Source organism: Pan troglodytes, chromosome 4 (genome assembly GCF_028858775.2).
Source record: "Pan troglodytes isolate AG18354 chromosome 4, NHGRI_mPanTro3-v2.0_pri, whole genome shotgun sequence".
NCBI classification, from domain to species: domain Eukaryota; kingdom Metazoa; phylum Chordata; class Mammalia; order Primates; family Hominidae; genus Pan; species Pan troglodytes.
In genome coordinates, this window is record NC_072402.2 from 68,656,199 (window position 1) to 68,662,368 (window position 6,170).

Consider the following 6,170-nt stretch of genomic DNA (forward strand, 5'->3'; position numbering starts at 1 on the left):
CCTAGTCTCTGCTCCCAATGCAACTCATCTCTAATTTTTCTTCTTTCTCTCCTGTTGGTTCCTTCAGTCTCCACCCCAAGCTCTGAGTCCTTTGAATCCTCCTTTTATGGACCCTTCTGACCTTTCCCCTCTTCCCCAGGCTGCTCCTCACCAGGCTGAGCCAGGTCCCAATTCTTTCTCAGCCTCTGCTCGCTCACCGTATAATCCTTTTATCACCTCCCCTCCTCACACCCAGTCCGGCTTACAGTTTCGTTCCACTACTAGCCCTCCCCCACCTGCCCAACAATTTCCTCTTAAAGAGGTGGCTGGAGCTGAAGGCATAGTCAAGGTTAATGCTCCTTTTTTTTTTTTTTTATCTGACCTCTCCCAAATCATTTAGCCTCTTCTTCTTCATCAAATATAAAAACCCAGCCCAGTTCATGGCCCATTTGGCAACAACCCTTTACCACCCTAGACCCAGAGAGACCAGAAGGCTGGTCTTATTCTCAATATACATTTTATTGTCCAACCTGCTCCCGACATTACAAAAAGCTCCAAAAATTAGATTCCAGTCCTCAAACCCCACAACAGGACTTAATTAACCTCACCTTCAAGGTGTACGATAATAGAGAAGAGTTGCAATTACTTGCCTCCACTGTGAGAGAAACCCCAGCCACATCTCCAGCACACAAGAACTTCAAAACACTTGAACCAGAGTAGCCAGGCATTCCTCCAGGAACTCCTCCCCCAGGATCTTGCTTCAAGTGCTGGAAATCTGGCCACTGGGCCAAGGAATGCCTGCAGCCTGGGATTCCTCCTAAGCCATGTCCCAGCTATGCAGGACCCCACTGGAAATCAGACTGTCCAACTCGCCTGGCAGCCACTCCCAAAACCCCAGGAACTCTGGCCCAAGGCCCTCTGACTGACTCCTTCCCAGATCTTCTCTGCTTAGCAGCTGAAGACTGACACTGCCTGATCACCTCAAAAGCCTCCTGGACCATCATAGATACTTTGGGTAACTCTTAAGGTGGAAGGTAACTCTTAAAGGGGAAGGTAAATCTGTCCCCTTCTTAATCAATACAGAGGCTGCCCACTCCACATTACCTTCTTTCAAGGGCCTGTTTCCCTTGCCTCCATAACTGTTGTGAGTATTGATGTCCAGGCTTCTAAACCTCTTAAAACTTCCCAACTCTGGTACGAACTTGGACAACATTCTTTTATGCACTCCTTTTTAGTTATCCCAACCTGCCTAGCATCCTTATTAGGTCGAGACATTTTAACTAAATTATCGGCTTCCCTGAATATTTCTGAGCTACAACCACACCTCATTGACACACTTTTCCCCAGTTCAAAGCCTCCTTCACATTCTCCCCTTGTGTCTCGTACATTAATCCACAAGTATAAGCTACCTCTACTCCTACCTTGGTGACTGATCATGCATCCCTTATCATCCCATTAAAACCTGATCACCCTTACCCCACTCAATGCCAATATCCCATCCCACAGCAGGCTTTAAAAAGGTTAAAGCCTGTTATCACTCACCTGCTACAGCATGGGCTTCTAAAGCCTATAAACTCTCCTTACAATTCCCCCATTTTACCTGTTCAAAAACTGGACAAGTCTTACAGGTTAGTTCAGGATCTGCACCTTATCAACAAAATTGTCTTGCCTATCCACTCTGTGGTGCCAAACCCATATACTCTCCTATCCTCAATACCTCCCTCCACAACCCGTTATTCTGTTCTGGATCTCAAAGATGCTTTCTTTACTATTCCTTTACACCTTCATCCCAGCCTCTCTTCACTTTCACTTGGACTGAACCTGACACCCATCAGTCTCAGCAACTTACCTGGGCTGTACTGCCACAAGGCTTCAGGGACAGCCCCCATTACTTCAGTCAAGTACTTTCTCATGATTTACTCTCTTTACATCCAACTACTTCTCACTTTATTAAATATTTTGATGACCTTCTACTTTATAGCCCCTCCTACAAATCTTCCCAACAGGACACCCTCCTACTCCTCCAACATCTATTCTTAAAAGGATATCTTATATACTCCTCCAAAGCCCAAATTTCTTCTTCATTGGTTATGTATCTTGGCATAATTCTTCATAAAAACACACGTGTTCTCCCAGCTGATCATGTCTGGATAATCTCCCAAGCCCCAACTCCTTCTACAAAGCAACAACTCCTTTACTTCCTAGGCATGGTTGGGTACTTTTGCCTTTAAATACCTGTTTTTGCCATCCTGACTAAACCATTACATAAACTCACAAAAGGAAACCTAGCTGACCCCATAAATCCTAAATCTTTTCTCCACTCCCCTTTCCATTCCTTAAAAAAACAGCCCTAAATGCTGCTCCCACATTAGCTCTCCCTAACTCATCCCAACCCTTTTCATTATACACAGCCAGAGTACAGGGCTGTGTGGTTAGAATTCTTACACAACAGCCAAGACTGCACCCTGTCGCCTTTCTGTCCAAATAACTTGACCTTACTGTTTTAGCCTAGCCCTCATGTCTGCATGTGGTGGCTGCTGCTGTTTTAATACTTTTAGAGGCCCTCAAAATCACAAACTACATTCAACTCACTCTACAGTTCTCATAACTTCCAAAATCTATTTTCTTCCTCACACCTGACACATATACTTTCTGCCCCCTGGCTCCTTTGACAATACTCACTCTTTGTTGGGTCTCCCACAATTATCATTGTTCCTGGCCCAGACTTCAGTCTGGCCTCCCACATTATTCCTGATACCACACCTGGCCCCCATGACTGTATCTCTTTGATCCACCTGACATTCACTCCATTTTCCCATATTTCCTTCTTTCCTGTTCCTCACCCTGATCACACTTGGTTTATTGATGGCAGTTCCACCAGGCCTAATTGTCACTCACCAGCAAAGGCAGGCTATGCTATAGTATCTTCCACATCTATCCTTGAGGCTACTGCTCTGTCCCCCTCCACTACCTCTCGGCAAGCCAAACTCGTTGCCTTAACTCAGGCCCTCACTCTTGCAAAGGGACTATGCGTCAATATTTATACTAACTCTAAATATGCCTTACATATCCTGCACCACCATGCTGTTATACAGGCAGAAGAAAATTTCCTCACTACACAAGGGTCCTCCATCATTAATGCCTCCTTAATAAAAACTCTTCTTAAAGCTGCTCTACTTCCAAGGAAGGTAGGGTCATTCACTGCAAGGGCCATCAGAAGGTATCAGATCCCATCACTCAAGGCTATGCTTATGCTAATAAGGTAACTAAAGAAGCAGCTAGCCTTCCAATTTCTGTCCCTCATGGCCAGATTTTCTCCTTCTCATCTTTTCACTTTACATTTCCAGCTTTGCCTTACAAAAGGTCTCTTCTTCCTCTGTGGCTCCTCCACCTACCTGTGTTTACCTGCTAATTGGACAGGCACATGCACATTAGTTTTCCTTCTCCCAAAATTCAGTTGGCAAATAGGACCGAACAGCTTCCTGTTCCCCTCATGACACCAACACTTCACCACTATTTTGTTTTATTTTTCTTATTAACATAAAAAGACAGGAATAGGCCTCGACTTACTCACTGCTGAAAAAGGAGGACTCTGTATATTTTTAAATGAAGAGCGCCGTTTTTACCTAAATCAATCTGGCCTGGTATATGACAACATAAAAAAAAAAAAAAAAAAAAAAACTCAAGGATAGAGCCCAAAAACTCACCAACCAAGCAAGTAATTATGCTGAACCCCCTTAGGCACTCTCTAATTGAATGTCCTGGGTCCTCCCAATTCTTAGTCCTTTAATACCTGCTTTTCTCCATCTCTTATTCAGACCTTGTGTCTTCTGTTTAGTTCCTCAATTCATACAAAACTGCATCCAGCCCATCGCCAATCATTTTGTTACTGGGGGATCCTTGCTCCCAGAGCCCCCAAGATGGTGGTGGGCCGCTACCAAAATGGCGGTGGGCCACTTCCCAGATGGTGGCAAGCCTCACGTTCTCTGACCTGGGGTTCTTGGCCTCACAGATTCCAAGGAATGGAATCTTGGGCCATGCGGTGAGTGTTATAGCTCTATTAGAAGCCGTGGGTCATGGAAGAGAACCGTGGAACCCAGTGACCAGTGTTCAGTTCTATTAGGACAAACCCAGGCACTTAGCCATGCAGGAACAATGGCAAGCCTTTAGCCTGATCGGGAGTGGCAATGGGTACCTCACTGGATCAGGAGCACAGTGGACACCCTGCTGGATCCAGAGGGATGGAAGTCAGCAGCGGGTCTGTGACGGCGGCAAACAGCAGTGGTGGATGGCGAACAAAAGCTCAGCTTGAGCCATAAAAAACACGGACCAGAAGAGTGCAGTTGCAAGATTTAATAAAGTGAAATAGAGTGAAAAGAGAGCTCCCATACAATGGGAGGGGACCCAAAGGGGGTTGCTGTTGCTGGCTTGAATGCCTGGGTTTATATCCCAATCCTTGTCCTTCCTGCTGTGCTCTCAGGCAATAGATGATTGGCTATTGCTTTACCTCCTGTTTTTGCCTAATTAGCATTTTAGTGAGCTCTCTGATTGGTCGGGTGTGAGCTAAGTTGCAAGCCCCATGTTTAAAGATGGATGCGGTCACCTTCCCAGCTAGGCTTAGGGATTCTTAGTCAGCCTAGGAAATCCAGCTAGTCCTGTCTCTCAGTCCACCCTCTCAACAGGAAAACCCAAGTACTGTTGGGGAGGTTGGCCGACGACTGCTCTAACTGCTCCCTACTGAATTGGAGTGTAGTAGGGGTTGTGCAGTTGAGATTTCCTTGGGAGGGGTGACTTCGATGTCATTAACATCAGAGCATAGTCTAGCAGGCCAGTCCAGGGGTTCATGGTAGATTTTAGTCATGGACTGCATCTGGGTTTCCATTTGAAGAACGATTTGTAGCTTTACAGCTTCAATTCTGGAAGAGAGAAACTTAACAAGGAAGTTAAAGATACAGGGTCCAAAGAGGAGTAAAAATATTATAGCTGCTAGAGGTCCTAAGAAGGGGAGAGTCCAGGGCATCCATTGGCTGAGGAGGCCCCAGGGTGCAGTGTTTTGAAGGTCCTCTGCTCTACATTATATTCGATCTCAAATTTCTTTAACTTTCTCAGTAATGATTCCAGATTGATTAACATACTAACAGCATTCTTCCCCTAAAAATAAACAGGTTCCCCCTCTTTTGGTGGTTAACAAGTCTAAAGCTCTTCGATTTTAAAGGACTACTGCTGCTAGGGAGTTAAGTTGATCTTCCTAGGTGACCAGGGAGTTGGTGACCGGCTCCATGTCACCATTTAGTTCTTGAAATAGTTTGTAGTAGAACTGAGTAGAGGTTGTGATACCGCCAATGCCAGTACCTAGTCTACCTAGCACTCCTGCTCCAATAACAAGAGGAAGAATGGGTACTCTTTTGTTGCAGGGCTTAGGTATGACATAATTGTATAAATCTTGTTCAGTGTAGATGGTCGTAGGGGGCACTAAGAATGAGAGGAAGCACATAGATTCTGAAGAGTCATTCAAACAATGATAGGCTGAGGTACCACAGACAAAAAATATTCCTGAAGGTAGCAGACTATTCGTGTGGGAGGAGTTACCCACCTGATGCCTTGGAAGTTGGTTTTGTCTATAGTATTGCTAAATTTTACACAGGTGAGGTTTGAGGTATGGGTTATTTCCAGATTGGAAACAAGAGGTCCTACTAGAATGGAAGTAGTGTTTATTTCTGGGCTGAAGTTGTTCCATTGTTCAGGTACAGGGATTGAAACACATGGCCTGAAGTTCAGGTGGAAGCACATCCATGCACAGCATGTAATCTGCTGGGTTAAGGTAATTATCAGTGGTTGGAGTTACATTACCCTTTTCTAACAGAATAGCCCCATACTTTAAGATTTTTGAGTTAATAAGCTATGTTTTTGCTTTTTTGACTTAGAATAATTCTGAACTGGTGAGGTGTGCTCACAATGAGGTTTCCTCTAAAAGTTACTTTTCTACATTTAGCAAAGCAGTTGCCGCTACTGACTGAATGCATTTGGCCCATCTATGGGTTATTGGGTGAAGGATTTTTGATAGGAAAACTATGGGTTGTCAGTGGCCTCAGACGCTTTCAGGCTATGCCCTTATTTACACTGACAACAAAGTGGTATTGTACTGTTATAGGGTCACAGACAAGACCTTCAATTATCAATTACAGGTTTTA

General features: G+C 44.7%; 1 pseudogene; it reads right to left on the reverse strand.

Moving 5' to 3' along the window:
• Positions 1–4,702: 4,702 nt before the first annotated feature.
• On the reverse strand, positions 4,703–5,769 carry LOC129144139 (syncytin-1-like; annotated as a pseudogene).
• Positions 5,770–6,170: the final 401 nt, after the last annotated feature.